Source organism: Hemicordylus capensis, chromosome 2 (genome assembly GCF_027244095.1).
Source record: "Hemicordylus capensis ecotype Gifberg chromosome 2, rHemCap1.1.pri, whole genome shotgun sequence".
Lineage (NCBI taxonomy): Eukaryota > Metazoa > Chordata > Lepidosauria > Squamata > Cordylidae > Hemicordylus > Hemicordylus capensis.
Window position 1 is genome coordinate 122665881 of NC_069658.1, and position 26467 is coordinate 122692347.

Here is a 26467-nt window from a genome sequence, read left to right on the forward strand (position 1 = left end):
AATGAGTTGAGGTGAGTAAGAATGGCCTTTCAACAATCACTCACATGGTTTTGGGGAGATATTTCTGGTACCCTAAATACTGGTTGATAGGTGAACTCATATGCTCTAGGCCATGCCTACACTACAGATTTGAATTTGTTTGAAACTAATTTAAAGTGCTAGAGAGATAATCAAATGATGAATTTTCAGAGAGCTGAAGATGGCATTAAAGAGTCATCGTGGCCTGTGGTGTACACAGTCATTTTTTCTGTTCAACTATCATCTTTGATCAAAAAGGTTTTGAAGATTGTTGTAGTGCTTTAAATCTGTTTGAACAGATATGTTAGCACAGTGGGAGAAAAAGAAATCAGTGTGTGAACACCACAACAATGACTCTTTTACACCATTATGGATTCTCTATGATTATTACATTAAATGTATAATGTAATGTGTAATTTGTTTGGCCCTCCCTTAAAAAAAAATCATTTATAACTTTCATAACCCATCCTTCCTTCAAGCAACTCAGAGTGATTTACATTATTCTTTCCCCATTTAATCATAACAGCAGGCCTGTGAAGTAGGTTTAGCTAAGATAGAGTAACTGCTCCAAGGTCACACGGGACGGCTTCGCACATAATGGCCCCTGAGTTTACCATGAGTTGCTGAAGTACACGCACACACATTCCTAACTTCTGGTTGTGGGAAGGCTATGCCAACACTGGGCATGTCTTGTGAACACACAAATGTTGGCATTCCCTGCCCTACTTATGGTATGGAAGGTGACATCTGCCCAACTTTTAGGTACAAATATTGGCTTCCATACCACGAGTAAGGCAGGATATCCTGACATTGGTGCATATTTATAAAATAATATTAATAAATATAAGTCACTGAAAAAGATCACTGATCAAAATGTATTTGGCAAGAATGCATGATGAATGTTAGATTTTAAAGCATTCTTTGTGATGCTTGTAGTGCTAAGCATTTTGATCCACACTATAAATGGAGAAATGATATGGAAAAAAGTATATCAGAGTAAGAAAGCATGCAACCTAACTTTTCAAGGACAGAATAATTGCAACTTGGAAAGCAAAGCGTACAAATATCTACTAGGCCAGAGTTAAAACAGTAACTTGACATAAGTAAGTAGATTTCTGCCTTAAAAAAAAAAATTAGGGATTGAGTGATCCCAGTATTTTCCTTGAAACATTTTGCAGCTCTTCCTCACCCAGTTTCAGTTTCAAATATGAAATATTTCTTCCTTGGGATAAATAGCAAGAAATCTGATTACAACTGATCTTAAAATCTGAGATAAAACTGCAGGAGCTGGAAACGTGCATACTGGGAGATAACAAGGAAGTAATAATACTAGAAAATGTGAGTGCGGAATATTTTTCATTTTTCATTTTCTCCAGACGTAAACATGTTTTGCACTAGTATATACTTCCTAAGTAGGAACTAGAAGCTGCATCCAGGACTTTTTTTGCGCATGGATTGTGCATGTAAAGGAGTGACCTTTAAAGGGGTGATTCTCTTATGTTTATCAGGCGGAGAGCAACTATCCTTCTCCATCCCAGCATAGTGTCCCTGGCGTAGCTGTTCCTGATGTCTCTCTTGTGTTTCTTTTCCTATTGTGAGTCCCTTTGGGCGAATGTATTATTTTCTAATTCCTTTTGCTATGTAAACTGCTTTTAGAATCATTTTTGTTAAAAAGCAATATATAAATTTTCTTCATAACAGTGGTGGATGATGATGAACGTGATATGTTTTGTAGCATTTACTATGGGGTTAATTTGTTTTACTCAGTGGTGGTTGCCGAGTATGATGTTAATCTTGTCATTATTTCTCTGTGTAAACCACCCTGAGCCATTTTTGGAAGGGCAGTATAGAAATCGAATACATACATACATACATACATACCTAACAGAGATTCAAGTTTAATTGAATTCTCACTAACGTAGGCATTCCATCCAAAAGCAACAAAAATGCAAAATAACTATCTAATCATCACCTGTGCGAAAAAGATTGAAATAGCAATAGATTCTTGTAGATCTTTAATACAGGGGTTCCCAGCCTGTGGTATTGCAGATGTTGCTGACCTGCAACTCCCATAATCCCCTGTCTCAATAAATTGTAGCTCTAATAGATTGCCTGTGTAGCAAAACGTTAAGCATATTGTTTTTTCTAACATGTCACAGTTGAACATGGGAACTCAAGATCACTGCTTAAATACTCTCACAACACATCCAATTAAGGATTGTCTCTGCTGTTGCATGCTGTGTTTATCAAGTTAGTAAATTTCCATTTAAAAAAAACAACACACCTTTGGAATTTTTATTAGAAGAGTAAAATTCACTGTGGATCTGACTGCACTTCTTATGCAGCACCTGTATAACTCTAATGCTGTCAGCATCATTTGCTCTCTGGAGAAGGAGTTATATGGGGTAGGGGATAATAGCATATGACATTTTGTGTTTAGATAGGATCAATTTAGCCACAGCCTGAATCTGGTCACAATATTTACAAACAAAGATGATGTTTGTTCTTTTGAACAATATGCAAATGCCTGTGAATGCTGGGTGTCTTAATCTTTTGATTAATGAGTGACTAGAAAACACACCTACCCTGTAACATGCTATCAGTTTAACAGTTCAAAATTAACTTCATCAGCTACAGCATGTGAAATGGCAGCCTGCATGCTCACTCACTCAAAGCTGAGTGTTCACATGCACACACTTACATGCACAAACTCTAAAGTAAAGTTGCATCCACTGCTAGTACCTGCAGTTATTTAATGCCTAGAGACTCAGGAGAGAGGTCAGAACCGTCAGTAATGGCAAGGTGATTCTCTAGCACATGAGCATACTAACAATATTTCAAGAAGGCTTCTCCAGCATCTCTCTCAAAGGCAAAAGAAAGACAGTTCTTTATTGGGGACATATGAAATGGAGGAGGGAGGCTTCCCCTGGTAAGTGGAGATAGCTGGAATGCATTATTGTTTACCCACAAGTTTACCCACAAGAATGCATTATTGTTTACCACACAACTGAGTCCCATTGGATTCAGTGGGGCTTTCACCCTAGTAAATTAGCTATAGACTCCTGTCTAAAGGGAAATTACTTAAACAGAACTCAGCAATTTTCCTTCACCATGGCAAACCTATGGACTAGGCCTCAATATGTTAAACATGCAGTATTTTGCATAGATTATAGCATGTGCTCCAAAGCACATACATCTGTGTCATGACAGTAAGCACATCTGCTAGTCAGAGAAAACAAGGACAAGAGAGATCTGTGTACACCAGTAAAATGTAACATGAACTAATATCCACCACACTGTCCTTGAATCAACAGCCTGACTTATTTTTCCAGCACAAATTTGCATCATAATATCAACTATTCAGTGAAGAAAAACACAAAACGAGAATAAAGAAGTGGGGGGCAAACTGTGCCCTTACCTTTCTGTGCTTTGAGATCTTGATCTTTCTAGAGTCTCTTACTGAAAGTGGCCTTTCTTAAGACACCCAGCATTCACAGGTATTTGCATATTTATTTCTCTCTCCTACATCCCCTAGCTTTTTTTTAAAATCAAGTTCAGGTGTTTTGACTGGATTTGGAATTGAAGACATGGAATCAGTGAGGTACTTCCTTGAAAACACGCAATTCTTACTCAGCCGAAGTCACTGTCATTTCACCCACCCACCACAAATCTGTTGTTGATTTAGTGCTACCTTTCTTACTAATCCAGATCTGTGGTTATCCCATGGTAATTGATGAAAAGTACATAATAGACGGGGAAATCCCAAGCCTACGGGAATCCATTTCCTTCCTTTTCTCTTTCCCCTTTTTTCTCCTCTCCCCAACTTTCCTTCATATAAAAAATTCTTACGTAGGAAGAACACAATGCAAAATATCGTCTGCAGTGACTCACATCCTGGGTTCACCAGGCACACCTCGGCTTTATATTCTCTATATTCGCAGCAATGTTAACAGTACCAAATTCTGTGACCAGTTCCAAATGGTTTCTATTTGGGAAAATATAAGGTGTTCTATCTTACTATATATTTAGGTCAACTTTGGCAGGGGGAAAGGGGAGGTTTTCACTAGATCCACTTTCTTTTTCAAATTGTTTAGCTGAAAGTTCTTCCTCCACTTTCTTTCCTTGACAGAAAGTGTGTGTGTGTGTGTGTATTTAATGTTTGTTTATGTATTTATTTGAAATCATGTCCACATCAAACTGTGTTATGCAGAGTTAAACCATTAGCCCAGTATTGATTACACTGACTGGCAGCAGCTCTCCAGGATTAAGAAGAGGTCTTCCCAGATGACCTTTTGCATGCAAAGCAGGTACTCTACCACAGAGCTCAAGCCCCTTTCTAGGGAACTGTTGGAGTGATTTTTCTCGTTTCTCATGCATGTTGTGTTCAGGAGTTGGCAATGACGTCCCACAGCAAACACAAGCCATAATACATAGTCATTTTAGAACATACCCATTCATATGGAACATACTACTGCTCCATACAAGTGTATGAATGCTATGCTTAAACGAGGTCAAAGAAAAGATAAAATCAACTATCAATAAGATGAAGGAACTGAGTTAATGAGGTCATTCACACAAGCATAAACTGGTTTGGGAGCTGTGTGTACTCCCAAGTTTCCATTGTGTGGGTGCAATCAACTAGGTAGCAGAAGGGAGAAGTGGTTGTCTGCATCAAGGGTAAGACAGCTTTTCTTCCTACCTTGGTCAAATGCTTTTCCTCCTCCCTTGATTCCACAGTCACTTCTCCCTCCTCCTACCTAGTTGTTTGAACCCACACAACCAAAAACTGGGAGCACACACAGCTCCCAAACTTGGGTAGGACTCTTGTCCAACCCAGTTTTTGGTTGTGTGAATGGCCTCAATGAATGGTATTTCCCCTCCTACCCTGCACATAGAGTTGTCATCTTTCCTTTTACTGACAAATGTCATACACCTTTAGCAGTTGCATGCTATTCAGAAATTCAAATGGTACAGCTTTCTCTCCCTGTAGTATCTCCAAGTGGTGCCCATGAAAATAATACATGAACTACAAATATGAATACCTACTGAACTTCAGAAAAACACACAATGGCTGAAAGCACACAGCTTCCATCATGAAGATCCTACACAGAGAGCAGGTCCAGATAACCAACTGAAATTAAGTACAGCAAGAACTGCAGATTTCTGGCAAGTGTGTACTTCTTTTATGAGCCAGAAGTAGCACTTGTTTCCTGTTGTGTGAAGCCGCTAATGTTCGGTGAAGAATGTCAGGTTCTCTCCATCAGCTCGACATGCATAACAACATTTGAAATTGACTTGACAATGCCAGAAGGCAGAAGGGACTTAGCATTCTGAACCTGACATGGCTGGCTTCACCCAACCTAAAAAGTGTGCTCCTTCTGGCTTGTGCAATGGTGCATGTCCAGTTTCCTCTATACTTACTTTAACGTGGTTGTCTGAACCCACACAGATAAAACAATCTAAGCAAATGGTAGGAAAAACAGAAATAAAGGAGGCAGTTCAATCAATCAATCAACCAACCAACCTTTATTATGGTCAGAGACCAGCATAGAAATATACAAGTTAAAATTTGTCTGTTGAAAGTATGGGAGAATAAAGGTGATTGTAAATATGATACATATAGAAGGGCTAAAATTAGACTAACTGTGATTTAAAAACAGATTAAGACAAAATGATTACTTACATACACATTAATAATAATAGAACTACTAAGCATAAGAAAGATAAAATGGTACTTTTTCTGTTATTAAAAAGCGCAAAAAAGATATAAGTGATTAAAAGAGCATAATACTGTTTCTATTATAAGAAAGCATAAAATGGTAATGGTAATAGCATAAAATAAACTGGGCAAGACATTACAAGAAGCAATCATAGTTAAAATTATAAAAGCAATAAAAGTTAAAATTATAAAAGACAGCAATAAAAATGCAACAATATAATTCAAAGTAAAAGGAGACGAGGGCAAATACGAAGTCTAGTCAGAGTAACTAGAAATCAGATTATGACTAAGGGGGCTTGCAGTCCGTCAGCTTCTGGCAGATGCCGATCGCCGCCGCGCAAAACCTGGCAACACTGTATGTAATGGCTGGCTTAGAGTCAGAGTGTAGCAGAAAGGTATAAAATTGGCTTGGACGGCCCAGAAACTTGTTCAATAATGGGAGGATAAGTGAGGCGCGGATGTCTTTATAGAACGAGCAGTGTAGAAGGACATGCTCGGTAGTTTCAATCTGTCCTGAGCCACAGGGGCATAGTCTTTCTGCAAGAAGGATCCTTCTGTAGAGGCGTTCTAGCACTGCTAAGGGGAGGCCATGGCAGCGAGCTAAAGTAAATGCCCTTCTATGGTTTGGGGCCTCCAGTTGATTGATATATGATGCAGGAGAAGCAGAATATCTGAGCCCATCACTGATATAACATTTTGGAACCCTACTGAGATCAGTATGGTGCTCAATGTCTGTAATGCGCTGCTTGATGGTTGCTTTTGCCTAAGCATAACCCATGTTGAGCAAAGACTGAGGGGAGAAGCCCAAGGTAGCCATTTTGGCCTCAATTGACTGTATCCACCTAGATTGATATTCTGTGTATAGCCCTACATGACAATTGATATTCGTCATGTAGGGTTAAGGGGGTGAGTCCAATTGGGCGAGAGAATAATCTAAGCCAGTAACAGAGAGTGGACGCCCACACCCTAGCCTCAGTCCTGATCAGGCCTGTCTCCAAGCGCAATGTGGCATTGGAGACACAACGCAGTACACGGAGCGCTGCCCTCAGGAATTTAGATTATACACGTTCCAAAGCTGCAATGTTGGGAAATGGACCCAACTGAGCACCATAGAGGAGCTGAGCAAGTGGCTTAGCTTTAAACATATAAAGGAGGCAGTTTGAAAAAGCAAAACCAGGAGGTCTGATTGGAAAGGATTGCATTTATTTATCATATTTGTGTCCTACTCCATCCCTCCCTAGAGCTCAGGGCTATCTCACTTTATCCTCGCAATAATTCAGTGAGATATACTAAGAGATCATTCTTCTCACATGGTACGTGCAATGAATATGTGTATAGCGATGCTCAGGCCTGTACCCCACCCTGACCTTCTTCTCAACATTTAGAGTCTTAATGTGTACGAATTGTCCACAGTGCATACCATGTAGCATGGTTACAGACCGCAAGCTGATCAGTAAGTTATATGGATGAGTGGCATATGGAAACTAGATCTCTCTCCGCCAACCCCACCCCAGTCTCCAGCATTCATTCCACTATACCACACGAGGTCTCTAGTTTCCAATAATATATGATACTGCACTACTATTAGGCACTATAGAACAGCTGACTCTATAGTGGTCCAGGGACACCTTTGCAGATGAAATGGGTTTTTTGAAAAGGAGGCAAGTCAGTTGAAGGCAGCTGTTCAAGGCATAGGGAGAAGCATGGAAAAAGTCAAGATGGTGTGAATGAAAGATGTAAGATGGAGAGTAAGAGCCAGCATGGTGTAATGGTTAGAGTGCTGGACTAGGACCGGGGAGACCCGAGTTCAAATCCCCATTCAGCCATGATACTAGCTGGGCCAGTCACTTCTCTCTCAGCCTAACCTACTTCACAGGGTTGTTGTGAGGAGAAACTCAAGTATGTCATACACCGCTCTGGGCTCCTCGGAGGAAGAGCGGGATATAAATGTATAAATAAATGAATAAATAAATAAGACACATGGTCCTTTGTAATCTGTCCCTTAAAGAAACAAAGGTGGTCTATTGCCTGCTGATTATTTCTAATGTCTTTCTAGTTTAGGAATTCTGGCCTTTATATCTACACATTTTCAATAATTAATTGTATGTGACTATTTTTGGTAGTAGCAGTTCTTCATTTGTACTCAATCTATATAAAGACAGTACAGGTGGTTATCAGAAACAGCACTACAAGCCTCGGTCTAGACTGCCAAAATGATCTGTGGCTAAAGAAAATTGCATAAATATAAGATTTCAGATAGTAATCACACCCTTTACTCCATTCCTTGGGCAGAAAGAATTTTTCAAGATGGCAATTCTGGTAAGTTATACTGTCTTATAATAATAACTCAAGGACTGTGGGATTTAATGTTACGGTAAGTAACATAATGTGATGATCACCTCATGTTGTATAAATAAACAGGAAAGTTAAGTGATCTTCCGCTCATCTTTTTCTTGTTTTTCTGAATGTGACTTTTCCTCCTAGATATATTCGTATGAATAAACCAGTGTCCTACCAGAAGAAAAGTGTGTGTGTGGGTGGGTGAGAGAGAGAGAGAGAGAGAGAGAGAGAGAGAGACCTAACTGAGCAAATGCTATACCTCACTGAGCAAATTTGTGGGTCAGTTCAAATGATACTTTGCTGGCCTTTGTATGTGTGATATACACATACTGAGCACACACACCCTTCTTTTCTCCCAGCATGTGGGAGGTTGTCCAAACTGGGTCTCTACATGCACTACAAATATCAAACAAATATTTGTAGAACATGTAAAGTGGTGGTTCAGACAAACCACCTCCCACATAAGAGAGAGGGGAAGCTAATTGGTGAGACAAGATGGTCAGGAAAATCCAACACAGCAACTATATTTGTACGTTGTGATGATGCCGCTGTCAGTACTTTTGTAAGTCTATTGTCGTGCTTATCAGTGATACAAGATTCAGACAAGTTTGATGCAAAAACAAAACAAGAAGCAAATGTTTTACTTCAAAGTCTTCTAAAGTATGAAACAATACTGACAGCATTTACTTACTTGTATATATTTGAAACTACAGCCCCATTATCAAGTTAATTGCAGACAAGTGGTTTAGATATATTTACGGCATGGAGTTTAGTAGATTCAGCTACAACAAAGTTGAAGGAACAGACAAGAACATTTGATAACGTTCACAGCAAGGCTTTGGAATTTGTAAACAAATGTAATGACAAAATTTCACAGTTGAATATGGATGAAAATCAAACATTGGAAACTGACTCTTTGGAAACAGCATTGCCAGTTAAGAGGCAGAGGAAGAAGAAAAGAATGGCAGATGAGCTTATAGATGATGAAGGCAATTCCTCAGATTCTCTAGCTGATTTTCGAGTAAATGTGTTTAACCTAATAATGGACCGCATTGTCCAGTCACTAGATTCACGCTTTGTACAACACAAAAAGTTGTATACAGATTTATCGTGCTTGGACCCAGCAAAGTTTAAAACTATTGCAGAGAAGAGCCTTGAAGATGAAGCATTGGAAGGTATTATTAAGCTGTCTCCACAAATCAGCAAAGATCAAGTAATATTGGAATTGTTTTCTTTTGCTTCGAACTTTGATGTATTAAAGCTATTGCTTAATGATGGTGAGAATATGGATTCCAGTTGCAACAAGTGTAAAATTTGTAGCACTTGCCCATCGTGTGTACTAAAAATTATGGCATCCAACAGACTTCATGACGAGGCATATGATAACCTTTATGAACTTTATAAAGTCATCTGCACACTATCAGTTACTCAAGTCCAATGTGAGAGGACATTTTCAAAGCTAAAGATCATAAAGACAAGGCTAAGAAATTCACTGTCTGAGGAGAACCTGGAATCATACATGTTGCTATCCATTGAAAAGGAATTGTTAGATGAATTGGATGCAGAAGCAGTTATTGACAGATTCGCACAATCATCTAGTGAACTCAAACAATTGCTCTTAATATATTGGACTGCAGGAAATATGCTTTTGAACTACCTGTTAATGTGTAAAATGTTCAGTACAAGCAAACTATTAAAAAATATCCACCATTTATTTAAATTTTTTTAAAAATTAAAAATTCAATTATAACAATCTGACTGTATACTGCCAGTAATATGTACAATATATGTACACTGTAATTACTAAAAAATAAACATTTATTTTACAAAAAAAATTAATTGTACCTTTTTTCCACTTATGTATTTTTGAAATTTTTATTTATTTCTTATAAAAAGTAAATTATAGCCTTATAGTTGTGGGTGGGCCCCCTTTGTCTCCTGGCAACCAATATTTTTAGAGCCAGTCCGCCACTGCCTCTCTGTTTGAAGGAGGCAATTGTGAGATCTTTGCTTAGGAAGCCTGCCCTAGAGCCCTTGGTGATGAATAATTATAGGCCAGTCTCCAATCTCCCTTGGGTGGGCAAGGTAATTGAGAGGGTGGTGGCTGAACAGCTCCAGACAGGTTTGTATGATACTGATTATCTAGATCCACTTCAAACTGGCTTTAGAGCAGGCTATGGAGTGGAGACAGCCTTGGTCGGCCTGAGGATGATCTCTACCAAGGAATGGACAGAGGGAGTGTGACTCTGTTGGTTCTTTTGGAACCAACGAGTGTGACTCTGTTGGTTCTTTTGGAACCTTTCTATGGCTTTCGATACTTTTGACCATGGTATCCTTCTGAATCACTTGGGGGATTGCGGAATAGGTGGCACTGCTTTGCAATGGTTCCATTCCTATCTCTGTTAGATTCCAGATGGTGTCACTTGGAGATAATTGCTCACTGAAATGAGAGCTATGGTATGGTGTCCCTCAGGGCTCCATCCTGTCTCTGATGCTTTTTAACATCTACATGAAACTGCTGGGCGAGATCACCAGGAGATTTAGAGCAGGATATTATCAATAAGCTGATGACACCCAAATTTATTTCTCCCTATCATCAATCATCATCATCAGGAAATGGCATACCCCGCCCCCCCCCCCAAATGCCTGCCAAATAGCAGCAATGGACTAGATAAGGGATAATAAATTGAAACTGAATCCAAGCAAGACAGAGATACTCATGGTGAGGGGGTCATACTTCGAGGGATGTGATCGATTTTCCTGTTCTAAATGGGGTTGCACTCCTCCCCCCACCCCGAAGGAACAGGTACGTAGCTTGGGAGTGCTTCTGGACCCAGGCCTCACTCTGGCTACTTAGGTCAAAGCTATGGCCAGGAGTGCTATCAACTTCGATTGATACAACAGCTGAGTCCATTCCTTGAGGATAATGATCTCAGAACTGTGGTGCACTCTCTGGTAACCTCTAGGCTTGACTACTGCAATGCACTTTATGTGGGGCTGCCTTTGTATGTGGTTCAGAAACTTCAGTTGTTTCAAAATGCAGTGGCTAGACTGGTCTCCAGGGTGTCTCGGACAGAACATATTATGCCTGTTTTAAAGCTATTGCATTGGCTGACAATAGGTTTCTGGGCAAATACAAAGAGCTGGTGATTATCTTTAAAGCCCTAAATGGCTTAGGATCGGGTTACCTGGGAGAGCACCTCCTTCTGCATGATCCACACCACACATTAAAATCACTGAGAGTGGTCTGTCTCCATATACCCTGAGCCATTTTTGGAAGGGCGGCACAGAAATCGAATAAATAAATAAATGAAATAAATAAATATACCGCCAGCTTGTCTGGCAGTGACTCGGGAGCGGGCCCTCTCTGTAGTTGCTCCTAGGCTCCCTATATACATTCGTGGAATGCACTCCCTATAGACATTTGTGGTTTAACATCTTTACCAGCCTTCAAAGGAGTCCTTAAGATACATTTTTTAAGCCAGGCTTTTAGTAATTTCTGAGTTTAAAAATTTTAATTGCTGTTTAGATATTTTAATTGCTGTAATTTCTGATTTTGTTAGTGTGTTTTTTAAATCTTGTTTTAATATTTGTTCTTGTTGGTCTTTGTTTTTGTGAACTGCCTAGAGCCTTTGGAGTGAGGTGGTATATATATATATAAAAAATTACCACAATATAGTACCACAATCATATTGCACTGCTATCCATGATCCTCCCCCTACTATTACTTCTCAATAATATTATTTATGCCTTTTTGAAGATATTTCAACATTTTATGCCTTTTTGATATTATGCCCTTTGATATTTCAGTTAATACTCTCAGGAAGATACTCACATTGAACAATAGTTGCTCAATAGTTGCTCACTAAGGGCATATCTACACTACAAATCTGTAATTGTTCAAAAGCTATAGTCATGGCTTCCCCCGAAGAATGCTGGGAACTGTAATTTGCAGAGAATGCTGAGAATTTTCTGTTAGCAATTCCTCACTCCACTCACAGACTTTCAGTTCCCATAATCCCACTGAGAATAGGAAATGCCTACTAACCTGAAGTGCCCTGAGCCATTTTGGAAGGGCGGTATTAAAATAAAATAAAATAAAATAAAATAAAATAAAATATAACATCCAATTTCAGTCTGTAGTATAAATATATTCCAACAGAATAAGTCTACATTAAATGTACTTCCACTTCTGTTATTATGCAACTTAACCAATATTTATCTAGAAAATTCAGTATAAAAATCCCATACACCTGAAGAACATTTAAGAGCCAGTTCACACATATACAGTATAAGTATGTTCAATATGGATGACTGGAACATCAAGCTGTGTGTGACACTGCTATCACAGATAGCAGTGTCCAACATTAACCAAATGCAATACTTCTCCATAGACACAGGTCACAGTATCATCTGTGAATCACCTCAGTCAGCTGTAAGATCTGTGGTTTCATTAACCACATGAACACTCTTTTTAATCTCTCCATTTTAGAGGTGTACACAAAACTGGGTAGTCTTGTTTGGTTCGAGTCCATGCCAGACTCAAACCGGACCAGGCATGTTTGGTTTTGCCGCCCCCTGAACCCCCCCATGGGTTCACAAGAGGTTTGTTGTTGTTGTTGTTGTTTAAAAAAAATCACTTATTGCCACCCAGTCTGGGGTGTCAGTGAATGAAATTTAATTTTTTAAACTTTTTTAAAAAAAATCTGCGAACTCTCCCGAACAGTCCAGTGTGTGTGTGTGTGTGTGTGTGTGTGTGTGTGTGTGTGTTTGGTGCAATACTGAACCAGGGGTGGTTTGGTTTGATATTGGACCATTGAACAGGCGTGGGCCATGAACGCGCCTCCGCTGGGGCAGCAGGCGGCTTCTTTAAGTGTAAATGGAGCCGGTGCTCCGTGCCGCCCAGCAGCCCCCACGGCGGGAAATCGCCTCCATCACTTACCTGGCTCCCATGGAGGCAAGCCCCCGCCAGTGGCCAGGTGAGTGGCGGAGGCGATTCCCCGCCGTGGGGGCTGCTGGGCGGCACGGAGCACCGGCTCCATTTACATTTAAAGAAGCCGCCCGCCACCCCCCCAGAGGCACATTCACGGCCCGCGCCTGCCATTGAACCTGTTCACACATCCGTACCCCATTTGGCATCTGTTTCTGAGTGGATGTGGAACAGTTCGTTGATAAGCTCGTTTATTCTATGTGAGCATAAAGTCCTGTTGCATTATATCCAGAATCTTTTATATTTTGTTGTTTAGAAGATTGTCCCAGTGGAGATCCTGTAGAAAGTGGTGGTGGTGGTGGTGGTGGTGGTGGTGAGTGAGTCAGAAAGGGAAAAGGAGGAAAAGGAGAAAACGGAGTTGTTGCTGAATACACTCTTAGTTATGTCTAATGGTGCAGTGACTTGACTAGCAAGCCAGAGGTTGCCAGTTCGAATCCCCACAGGTATGTTTCCCAGTCTATGGGAAACACCTATATCAGGCAGCAGCGATATAGGAAGATGCTGAAAGGCATCATCTCATACTGCACAGGAGGAGGCAATGGTAAATCCCTCCTGTATTCTGCCAAAGATAATCACAGGGCTCTGTGGTCGCCAGGAGTCAGCACCGACTCAACGGCACACTTTACTTTGAGTCTAGATCATATTATTCTGTGTTTGTGAGGGAAGCAGCTATAAAACGTTTGGTGATGAGATTTTGTGCCAGCTAAGCATGTGAGCCTGAAAAGCTTGTGAATGTTTCAACTTACTTTCATTGCATTACTGGGTCTACATTCCTGAACTGATTTCTACTATTGCTGCTGCTGATTGTTTCTCCAGCTTCCTGACCTACAAAACCCCTGAAGGAATTTTTTCCTTATCAATCCTGGACTCTGTTGTTCACTGGATGCCCACTGCAGCATGGATCATATCACACCACCACCCTTCTTCTTGTCCCCCCAGAAGAACCTGCTCTTTCCTGGAAACAATGGAGGTCCTATTTCTGCAATTACCTCCTCACTATACTGTCCCCTGATTTTACTCCAGCAAAGCAGCAGACTGTATTGCTTCTCTGCCTGGGAGTTGAAGGCCAAAGAAAATGCAATCATTTGCCCTTTCCTACCAACTTGGGATGCCAACCTTTGTGAAGCTGCTCTTCAAGCCTTAGATAATAATTTCAATCCTACTTTAAATATGTTTGCTGAACATTACAGGTTCTATTCTAGATCCCAACTTCCAGGTGAATCTATCCATCAGCATTGTGTGCCTTAAGTGTAACCTGTGCCAACTTTACTGATGAAATGATCAGGCATCAGATTGTTGTGAAAACAAACTTCTCCAAACTGTGAAAAACTGCTATTGGAGTGGAAACTTACCTTGGATTATGTTACAGAGATGGCTAGGAGGGTGGAAAATGCTCTTCACTGTGCCAAATCACTCTCTTTTGTACCCCAAAGTCAAGGCTGAAATCTAGGCCTGAAATCCAGCCTGTTCAGTCCTAATCCTTCTAAAACAGATTTTCTCATATGGCACTGCCCCAGAAAGTTGCAGCAGAAGAAAGGAGGAGATACCACTGCTACCTACTGTATGTGGAGACTTTGCCCACAAAAGCCAATTTTGTTCACTGTCCTGGACAGAAGGTCATTTGCAACAGGTGCAAAAAAAAAAAAAAAAGGAGGGGGGGACACTTTGCTAAAGTTTGCAAGTCTGCAGTCCACTCGATTACTGATTCACCATATGATAAGGATGAGGTAGATTAACCACTTCCTGACAGTGTTTTAAGTGTGACAGAGTCAGAGCCTGCTTCTCCACGTTGCCAAGTTAAATTTAATGGCCATGAAGTGTGGATGCGAGCTGATTATGGTTCTCTTTACACTATCATTTCCCATCTACTTACAATAAACTCCGTACTACATCAGAACTGCACCTGCAGCCTTCAGACAACCACCCATGGAGATATGGAGGTTTCCCTGTTGCCATAAATATATACTTCACTCATGTCCTGGAATCAGGGATGCAGGGACCAAGGAGCAAGCAAGGATGACCATCCGCTGGCTGCCAGGGTTGCAGGGGCACCAAGGCACCTCCTCGTCCTTGGCCAGGGCACCCCCTTGCCCCTTCTGCACCCAACCGATTGACAAAGTGCTCATCGGCTGGGAGTGTGAGGTGTGCCCCAGCCAGTGTTTCACTGAAACTCTAGCTGTGGTGGTGGGGAACACCCAATCAGCCAGCATTTCAATGAAACGTTGACAGGGGAGGGAGGGAGAGGGTCCAAATGGACCCTCACCTGGGCAGTGGCCTCCAGAAGGCAGGGGAAGGCGTTCCCAGTCAGCGATTCCATGAACATGTATATTTCGTGTATATTTGACTAACAAATTGAAGGGGGAAATCCCTGTCCTTTCCTCTTCCTTTCTCAATCTACCTAATTTAAGAGCTCTGTGTTCAGGCTGATAATGATATACATCTTTCTGCAACTGAAATACAGTTGAAATTTCCACCTACTTTTGGTGGGTGTTGTTATTACATTGCGAGCCTCAAGAATTTGTCAGAAAGATAATAATTGTACTGTCTTAACTGTTAGCATGAGGGAGACCTCATGAAGAGCAGATGAGTCATAAGGGGGAAAATTAGGTTTACATTTAGTAATTAACTTCTCTTTGTCCCAGTTTCTGATCTCTTAAGTGTTGGCATTGAGCCATGAGATGAACTCAAATATATATCATACTTCTACAAAAGTGAGTTGTAGCTCTTGTATAAGTTGCAAATGCTGGAACTGTAAATACATGGAATGGTGAAAAGAATGCAATAAAGCAAAGTACAAAAAACAATGAGCAAAATGAGTTGTGTTTTATTCCCCTGTTGCGGAAAATATTTATATGTAAGCAATATTCTGCATGCTGGGTGTTCCATTGGGAACAGCTATATTTGGTTTATCAAAAAATCAGATAAAGAGGTAAATGCTGAGTAGAGCTTGTTGGAGATCCGGTGTACCGACCTTTAGCACCAACTATCCGAATGACCACTAGGGGCATTGAACATAGGAACATAGGAAATTGCCATATACTGAGTCAGACCATTGGTCTATCTAACTCAGTATTGTCTTCACAGACTGGCAGTGGCTTCTCCAAGGTTGCAGGCAGGAATCTCTCTCAGCCCTATCTTGGAGAAGCCAGGGAGGGAACTTGAAACCTTCTGCTCTTCCCAGAGTGGCTCCATCCATGAGGGGAATATCTCACAGTGCTCACCCATCAAGTCTCCCATTCATATGCAACCAGGGCAGACCCTGCTTAGCTATGGGGACAAGTCATGCTTGCTACCACAAGACCAGCTCTCCTCTCCCTTATTGGGAGTAGAGGTGGTTAGTGAGGGTCCCCTTACTTGTCCCTGCTTTGCCTCTACTCTATGACCCCTGCCTTGACTCTTCAGATATGTCCTATAGCGAGTCAGTTCTACCTCCTTTCTCCTTGGAGAGCAGATGGGAGCATCTCTCCCTCTCCTTTCCTAATCACTATGTAGCTCATAGTTAGGCTAGGTCTTTCCTATCTCAAATGTACTTAACCTAATAAATCTTATTTACTTTATACGGCACTGCAGTCTCCATGCTTGTTTTTGATTAACTGCAACAATAAGGCTCTTCACTACTCCATAACTACAACAGAGCTAATGCAGATACAAAACATGACAGTACCGTCTGTCCTGTTCCTGTTCTACTTCAAACGACAAATGGGGGGTTACATGTTTTACTCCCAATCCACATTAAATGTCCCTGCACATGAAAAACTGGTTCAGAATGCAGAAGCCAGGTTGGTCTCCGGGTTATCTTGGAGAGACCATATCACTCCTGTACTGAAAGAGCTACACTGGCTGCCAATAAGTACCCAGGCGCTGGTTATAACCTATAAAGCCCTAAATGGCTTGGGTCCTGGATATTTAAGAGAACGTATTTTTTGTCATGAACACTACCACCCACTGAGATCATCAGGAGAGGTCTGTATGCAGTTGCCACTGGCTTGTCTAGCAGAGCCAGATAACCTGCCAGAATATTCTCCCTCATGTTTGCATCCTCTCCTGGTTCAGGGCTTGCAAAATCTGTCATGGACAGATTTCCCAGTTGGAGTAACACACCAGAACCAGGCAGCCTCAAAATATAAAGAAGATTGCATACAACTCTCTTCCCTACTAATTAAAAATGGCCCTTTTTGAATAAAATAGAACCTAACTAACTCAAGCTTTAATTAATCATGTACCATTGAACCCCAGGATCACCAGTGAACATCATCATGGCCAAGCAGAGTTTGGAATTCAGGTGTGCTAATATTGGGAATCTGGGAACCTATATACAGTAATCCCTCACCAACGGTGGTTTCCCCAATCACGGTTTTTAGGGGTGGTTTCCCCAATCACGGTGGTTTTCCCAATCACCTGACCGGGAAATTGTAACAGTCTTACCAACTGCAACCCAAGTACCCATGGTTTGGTGAGATATTTTAGTGATTGGAGGTTTCCCTCTGCAATTTAGGGGGGATTCCGAGGTTCAATCCACTCATTCCTCTTGCTGACCCTGCCAACTCCTTGCGAGTTAAAGTGATTTTGAATGGGTTTTTTGGGGGGGGGGTGTTCAAAAGTGCCTTTGAGTGATTTTGGGGGGTTCAAAATTTTCCAGAAGTTCAGTTTCCTCACTCTGGCTTATTCTTGGTGATTTTAAGGTATCCGAGTGGTGGGGTTTGGGGGTTTTTATTGGCATTTTTTGGTATTTTTTCTTTGATATGGGGGGCTTATTGTGATCGCAGTTCCCCTAACTACCTGATTCCCATTTATTTCAATTGCTCGCCAACCACGAATTTGCCAGCGCCGAGGTTTTTCCAGAATGAAACCCTCACGGATGGCGAGGGATGACTGTACAGCTACCCCATGCCATAGCCAGCAACTACACCAACCTTACCCAAGCTCCAAAAGTTCTCACGCCCTGTCCTTACCCTGCCTAGCCACTCTGTTCACTTCCTGCTTCCGGGAGGAAGGATACGAAGGCTTCCTATCTGTGCTCAGGCTTTGCCCAAGTTTCAAGGTCTCTTTTGGGCCTGGGGTATGATGTTTGTTGATCCTGGTTCCTGTGTGTCTGCCCAGCTTGACCCCTGGCTTCAGCTCTGACTTTTGGCTCCTCTTCCACTGCTGGTTCCTGTTGTCCTCTCAGCTTTGATGTTAACTCCCATCTTGCTTCCTGATCTCAGTTTCTGGTCAACTCTCTCACTCATGGTCCTCTACTGGGACCAAGTCCTCCCAGTCCTGACTCTGGGCTCTGACCCAAGCCTGATTCAAACATTATTGATTAACCCCATAACATTGGCCTACTTCATGTAGTGATGATAGAATTTAGGGATGATCCCTTACATTAGGTAGTTCAGGAGATACTAACATCTCCTAGGCTTATTTGAATCAGCTATTTGAGCTCTGGGGCCTGTTTCTTCCCCCCCCCTCCCTTTCTCCAGCCAATACCAATCTGTTGGTATTGGGCCAATTGGGAACATAGTATTTGGTCAATTGGGAACATAGACACACCATTTTTAATCTCTCCTTCTTTGGGTGTTCTGGGTTGTTTTACTTTCTTTCCCCATTAATTTCTCCCCCACAAAGCAGCCTCTCTTGCTCACCTCCTGTCTTGAAGCAAAATTCTCCTGAAATTCAATTGGCTCTGATGTTAAAATCCCTTAATTTGCTGAAGTACATTTTTGTACAAGCAGCCATTTTGCTACTGGCTCTGTCACCTTCATCATCATTCTCTGACTGGCTCCACCTCCCTTAGCCACTATTTTGTGCTGGTGGTTCCCAAGGTTCTAAATCAGAGCTGTTCAACTTCAGCCTTCCAGCGGTTTTCTTTGGACTACAACTCTCATAATCCCCAACCACAGTGGCCAATAGCCAGGGATTATGGGAGTTATAGGCCAACATCTGCAAGAGGGCCGAAGCTGAGCAGCTCTGTTCTAAATTTTAAAAGTAGCTCCCAGAAGCCTTTAAGTCTGCCCACTCTTGCTTTACAGAGCCTTGTGCTAGGGAGGCAGAAGCTGGAAGCTGAACCTTTACAAGAAACAAAAGTGGCTGAGCCAACTGCAGTGGTGAAGCCTGCTCCTTCTCTTGTTTTTTCAACAAAACAGTTCTTTTTCATTCACTTATCAGTTCTTATTTAAGCCCACAATACTCTTGGATTTCTTTTGTTTTGTTTTGTTATAGAGCTAATAAATGTGAATTATATTGCATATTTAAATGTGAAGTACACTTAAATACTGTATGGCATTTAAATATTATTTTTGTGTGCACACACAAGGGATTTCAGAATTCCTAGCTCAGTTTTAAAGATAATGTCTTTAGTGGGACCATTATCTCCTCCAATTATATATGGGATAACCATCAAGTTATGTACTGTACCTAGAAAGAAGCTGTGTCTAAACATGCAAAACCGTTTGTATACTTGTACCTCAGTGTACTACTAACTAAAAGAGAGCTGCAGAGGAACCAAAAGAGAGGTAGGGGCCGTGCTTAGCCCTGGTCAGCAGCTAGTCCTTTCTGGGGAGCCACTTTGCCAAATATAGGTACAGCTCTTAGTGGCCTCCTTGTCCACTCTTCTGCTGTAGATGCAGACTGCAATTCTGTGGGATACAGCAGATAGACCGATTCTGTTTACCTTGTATTTTCTAGAATCTTTGCCTAGTCAAATTTTGTCCCTATATTTGCCATTTAGCAATGGGGTGGGTGCCTTGTTAAAATGTTGTTCGGGTGAGTTGCCTGTGCTGTCATTCTTTCCAGTTCAATTCCCTCCGTAAGATCTCTAGAAATTAACTCTCTAAATGTTCATGTAAGGATTCATCTTGTCTCTAGTGCACATGTTGACAAAGACTTGCACATGAACACTAAGGCACTATGCCAATGTTCTTCATTGTGCAGCCTGCAGGGACCTCGCTGGTGGCTCCTGACTTGCCTCTTCCCTACCCCTCATCCCCTTCCCTTGCCACTGATTGGGTGCATGTCCTCCCCTGCACCTTCTGCCTGCTGCAGCTTCCATTAGCCCACTTCCAATAGGAGTAGTGGTGGCTGTGGCAGGACAGGAAGGTGGCTGGCACCACTTTCAGTGTGTCCCCTCCCCTCTCACTGCTAGGGCATGCATCTCTGGGAGGGCTGCTAGGCCAAGCACAGGCACATGGCAGATGTGCACCCAGATGTAAGGGGTGCACACCAGCAGTAAGCGGTACGCACCAGCGACCCCTACCACAAAATGAGTGAAGACCACTGCACTATACAGTGCACAGCCTATTCTTGTGCCCTGCCAATGCACAGAAGTCAGGCAGCACTGCCAATAGCCACACACTAGTTGGGGGCGAGGTCTAGGTGTCATAATCCCACGTAATCAACACATGGAAGGGAGCATGAGACGAGGCTTATAATGGAGGACGTGAACTACTGAATCCTTCAGCTGAACTACCGCAATGTGTTTTACATGGGGCTGTCTTTGAAGACTTCATGGAACTTTCATTTAGTTCAAAATGGGGCTACCTTCATTTAAAAAAAAAAAATACAGTTTGTACCATAAAGTGATTACAAGCCTATTGTTGTTTGTTGACATCTGCTCATATGCAGGTGAAATCAAGGCCTGAAATTCCAATTTGCCCACACACCCCAAAGCAGATTGCAGCCATGTTGGCTGTGCTGTGACATCAAAGACTGTCTATCATTGAGGCCTGGTCATACTGAGTATGGAAAGTGAAGTTTCCTGTAATAATCGGACCCAAATCCAAAATGTGCTTTTGAAAAATCCAGAAGGTACAAGTGGTGTATAGTACCACTGTGCAAGAACACAACAAAAGGCTCAATGGGGAAAAAAACTATTTGTGCATGTACCCACAGAAAGGAAGACATGGGTAAATATAGTGAAAAGAGAAAAGTGGTTCAGTGAGCAATCCCTGTTGTATGTGTGTCAGGAGTAATTCAATGTTAGTACAAATAAGTTATAAAATGTTGTTTATCCTCCAATATTGTATTTATGCATATGTTTTATTTTCCTGCTGGAGAAGGGGGGGGGGCGGGTTGAATAGTGGAGTGGAGATGAGGGGGGAGTGAAAACCACAAGGTTAGTACAGTATTAGAGTTAGTTTTATAATTCAAAAAATCTTCCCCCCTCTCAAAAAAATAAATAAATTACTCTCTTATATGGCATGCCACTATAAGGGGAAAATATTTTTATTTCAATGATTCTCTGCCTTTAAAAGGGAGGTGGAGTGGGAGCTACAGTGTGGAGAAGGCTGGTGAACAGTGCCTGTTTCCTGCTCTTTTTTGTCCTTTGCCCTAGTAGTTGCTGAGAATAATTTCTGCCAGAGCTGGTGAAATCGGGCCCTCCACACATGCACAACCTGCCTAAGGAAGGAGAAATCTCTTGAAAATAAAGACAAGCATTATTACATTTGAATGGTTTAACTCAGGTCTCTTAGGTAGATTGGGCCTGTTCTATCATATAGACCTCAACTGCTTATCACTGGTAGTGTTGCTGCTTCTATGTGATAGTGGCCTTTTGCTTCATTTTGCTTCAGAACAACTGATATGCCTCAGTGCTCCTAAATGGCTTTTACAACCCTCCAACTTTGCACTTCATAAGCAGAAGGGGCTGCTGAGTTCCTTAAAAGGGCCAGAGGGCCCAGGATTTTAAACACTGACACGACATTTAAAAGGTGCAACTTTACCTACCATATCAGAATTGAAGCAGCACCTGTGTTCTCTCTCGAACAGCTGAATGGCAGGCAGAAAAATTGCACCTGTTGAATGTCTGCCTCTCATGCAACTCTTAAAAGTCATGGGCCCTCTGGTCCTTACAATTCAGCAGCCCTTTCTGCCTATGAGGCCCAAGGTTGGAGGGCTGTGAAAGCCAAATTGGGACACTGAGACCTAGCAGTTCTGAGCTAAAATGAAGCGAAATGAAGGCCACTGTAGGAATGAAGCAAGAGGCTACTGTCACAGTTAAGGAGCCAAGGCCTATGTGATCTTCCAAATGAAGAGAACAGAAAGGAACACAAACTCTGGCAAAAGAAATGCAAGGTGACAATGAGGGAGGCAAAAAGAGAGTTTGAGGAACCTTTAGCCAAAAGTATCAAGGGGAATTACAAAAACTTCTTTAAGTACATCAGAAGCAGGAAACCTGCCAGGGAGGCGGTTGGGCCATTAGACAATGACAGAGTGAAAGGGATTATTAAGGAGGATATGGAGGTTGCAGAGAAGCTAAATGAGTTCTTTGCATCTGTCTTCACGGCAGAGGATACTGAGCATATACCTGTTCCTGAACCTGGCTTTTTAGGGATGGAGGCTAGAGAGCTGAGTCAGATAGTAGTGACAAGAGAAGATGTACTAAACTGTCTGGAAAAACTGAAAGCTAACAAATCACCAGGGCCGGATGGCATCCATCCAAGAGTCCTCAAAGAACTCAAATGTGAAATTGCCGACCTCCTTGCTAAAATTTTCAACTTATCCCTGAAATCGGGCTCTGTACCAGAGGACTGGAGAGTAGCAAATGTAACACCAATTTTCAAAAAGGGACCCAGGGGCGATCCGGGATATTACAGTCTGGTTAGCCTAACGTCCGTTCCAGGCAAATTGATGGAAAGCATCCTCAAGGATAAAATTGTAAAGCACCTAGAAAACAGGCCCTGCTGGGAGTGAGCCAGCATGGCTTCCGCAAAGGTAAATCTTGCCTCACCAACCTTTTGGACTTCTTTGAGGGTGTCAACAAGTGTGTGGATCAAGGTGATCCAGTTGACATAGTCTACCTGGACTTCCAAAAAGCTTTTGACAAAGTTCTTCATCAACGACTCCTGAGGAAACTTAGCAGTCATGGGATAAGGGGACAGGTACATGTGTGGATTGCTAACTGGCTGAAAGACAGGAAACAGAGGATAGGTATAAATGGAGAGTTTTCACAATGGAGGGAAGTAAGAAGTGGGGTCCCCCAGGAATCTGTACTGGGTCCGGTGCTTTTTAATTTATTCATAAATGATCTAGAAGCAGGGGTAAGTAGTGAGGTGGCCAAATTCGCAGATGATACCAAACTCTTCCGGGTAGTGAAATCCAAAACGGATTGTGAGCAGCTTCAAAAGGATCTCTCCAAACTGGGGGAGTAGGCGACAAAATGGCTAATGCAGTTCAGTGTTAGCAAGTGTAAAGTGATGCACATTGGGACGAAAAACCCCAACTTCAAGTGTATGCTGATGGGATCCAAGCTGTTGGTGACTGACCAGGAGAGGGATCTTGGGGTCGTGGTGGACAGCTCGTTGAAAGTGTCGACTCAATGTGCGGCAGCTGTGAAAAAGCCAAATTCAATGCTAGGGATCATTAGAAAGGGGATTGAAAATAAGACAGCTAATATTATAATGCGCTTATACAAAACTATGGTGCGACCACACTTGGAGTACTGCATACAATTCTGGTCACCACATCTTAAAAAGGATATAGTTGAACTGGAAAAGGTGCAGAAGAAGGCAACCAAGTTGATCAGTGGCCTAGAGCACCTTTCTTATGAGGCAAGACTACAACACCTGGGGCTTATTAGCTTAGAAAAAAGACAACTGCGGGGAGACATGATAGAGGTCTACAAAATCATGCATGGTTTGGAGAATTTGGAGAGAGAGAAATTCTTTTCCCTCTCACATAACACTAGAACCAGGGGTCACTCCATGAAATTGATTGCCAGGAGGTCTAGGACCAACAAACTGAAGTACTTTTTCACACAACGCGTGATCCACTTGTGGAACTCTCTGCCACAGGATGTGGTGACAGCCAACAACCTGGATGGCTTTAAGAGGGGTTTGGATAACTTCATGGAGGAGAGGTCCATCAATGGCTACTAGTCGGAGGGCTGTGGGCCACCACCAGTCTCAAAAGGCAGGATGGCTCTGAGAACCTGTTGCAGGGGAGAAATGGCAGGAGAGAGGGCACGCCCTCAACTCCTGCTTGTGGCTTCCAGCAGCATCTGGTGGGCCACTGTGAGAAACAGGATGCTGGACTAGATGGGCCTTGGGCCTGATCCAGCAGGGCTGTTCTTATGTTCTTATTGAGCCTGTTTCCTTATTTACCCAGGAGACATGAATTAAACCATCCAAGTATAATAATGGTTGCCCTTTATTTTCAAGAGATTTCTGGGGGAGTGGGGAGGGCGGGCAGCAGATTTCACCAGCCCTGACAGAAACTATTCTTAGCTGTTACTAGGACAAAAGAGAAAAAGACAAAAAGAACAGGCACTGTTCACTCCCACTTCTCTACACGCTCACTACCCCCCCCATTTTTTAAAAAGCTAGAGAAAAATAAAATAAAATAAAATAAAAACATTTTCTCCCTAACTGGCATGTCATATAAGAGGGAATTTTGGGGTTGGGGGAGGGGATATTCTTAAAGTTTAAAAACCAGCTCTAATACTAACCCCGTGGTCCTCATTGCCACTCCTATGAAATCTTCATTGCCAGCAAAGAATCATTCATGCAGGAATCAACAATTGGTAGATTTCCTGAATTTCCTTTCAGAGGGGAAAGTATCTATTTTCAGTCATTTTTAGGAATCAGTGCAAAACGAGTCACACACAAACTCAGTCAGTTCCCCAAAACATCAGAAAACAGCAGGTTGGTTGAGCAGTACTGATGTCATAATCACATCAACCTATGGGAGACAATCTTTTTTGTGCCAGGGAAATACAAATCTTTCAATGGTGTTGTTTTTTAACTACTTCATGCAGGATGAAAAAAAAAATTGCAACACTACCCAATAGCTTAATGGAGTAATACTACTTAAAATGCTCTTAAATGCAGATTAGGAGACTGAGAGGCAATTCTCATGATCATCAGGAATGGCTGGGGAACGTTGCTATCAACTTATCTTCCCCCCAGACGACCAACTGGACCATCTTTGGCACACTGTCTGTGTGCCCTCATGTTCTGTGCTCCATGAAGGAGCCGGAAGGGCTCTCCAGCTGGAACTCATAGTTCTGACTGCCCATATCCCACAATGCACCGTGCCACGTGTCCATTGCATTGGGGGACACCCCCCCCAATGAAACAGGTAATCTAGGTACTCATCTCTTTGTCTCCTTGGGCTGAACTCAGTCCAAGAACACACATGATACCTGGCGAGCACACCCTTAACAGCCGGGTTATTTAGGAGGTAACAGAGAGCTAACAGCCGGGTTATTTAAGAGGGTTAGGTGGGCGGGAAGTGGAGGGATCAGCAAGTATCCCACCACTTCTCATGACCAGCTAAACCCAGGCTGGGCTTCCCCAGGCAGGGTTAGGCTGGTCATGAGAACAGCCTCATTGTCATTCAGGGACTATATTAGACCCAACATCAACATGTGTACCCTCAGTAGCTTATGCCTGCCCTGGGCCCCTTTTCTCGAGCAGCTAAGAGCGGGTTTGGTTGCCTTAACCCATTCCTGGATGCTCATGAGAACTTTATTTGTCCAGGCAGATGTCGTGAGAACAGATCATGATCTGTAATTGGTTTTAATGTTGGCTTTATTGGTGTTTTGGCTGACAGTTCTGCATTTTTATTTACGTGTAGTGGTTTGGATCCAAACTTATCCCTATGCTTGTGTTGGAACTTTTCGGAAAGGAGTCTATATGTGAGTGCAGGGCTAAGTTTGCATCCAAGTCGTGTTCTGTGTGTCTTGATTTTATTGTAACTGTTATTTTATTATTTACTTTCTTGAGAGTTTACTGAAGTATGGTTATCTAAACAAATACACCATCAGGCTCTCAGTATGGCCATCCACTTTCCACTAAGCAAAGGAGTTGAAATGGCCTCAGAGACTCTGTCAGCGTTTCTCGCCGGGGGAGCTTTTCAGGCTTCTGAGCAGGGCTTGTTACATTCACCAGCCCCGCCCTAGCCTCACTACCCCCACTGTGCAGTCAGAGGCCTAGGGCTCCCTCCACTCTGAGCTCTCCTCCAGAACTGGCCCCTCATCACTGGCCAGTCCTCTCTGATATAGCCCCTGACAGCTGGGGCAAGTCTCACGAGATCCCATCAGAAGATATCATGAGAGCCACTCTTGATCCTGCAAGGCCTTATCAGCTTTTGACGGCAAGACCATACCTCCCTGCTTGGTTCAGTGACAATGCCTCCATGTAGGTGTTTTGGTGTCTATTTCCTCCCCCGCCTAATCGGGACATCCTTGCAAGACTTGGGTGGAGGAAGCCTTGCCCTGTGGTTCTTCGGTTCTGCCTCAGGGATTCCCCAACACACACAGACAAATAAAATTTGCTTTTCACGAATGAAATTGGGTCTTTGCCTTTCATCTTAGCTTAGATAACATCTTTGTTTAATATCCATTCCTACTGTATTTGCAAAGAGTTGTAATTCCTTCAAGACTTCTTAAAACACACATATTTTCTACATGCTAGGGAGATTGT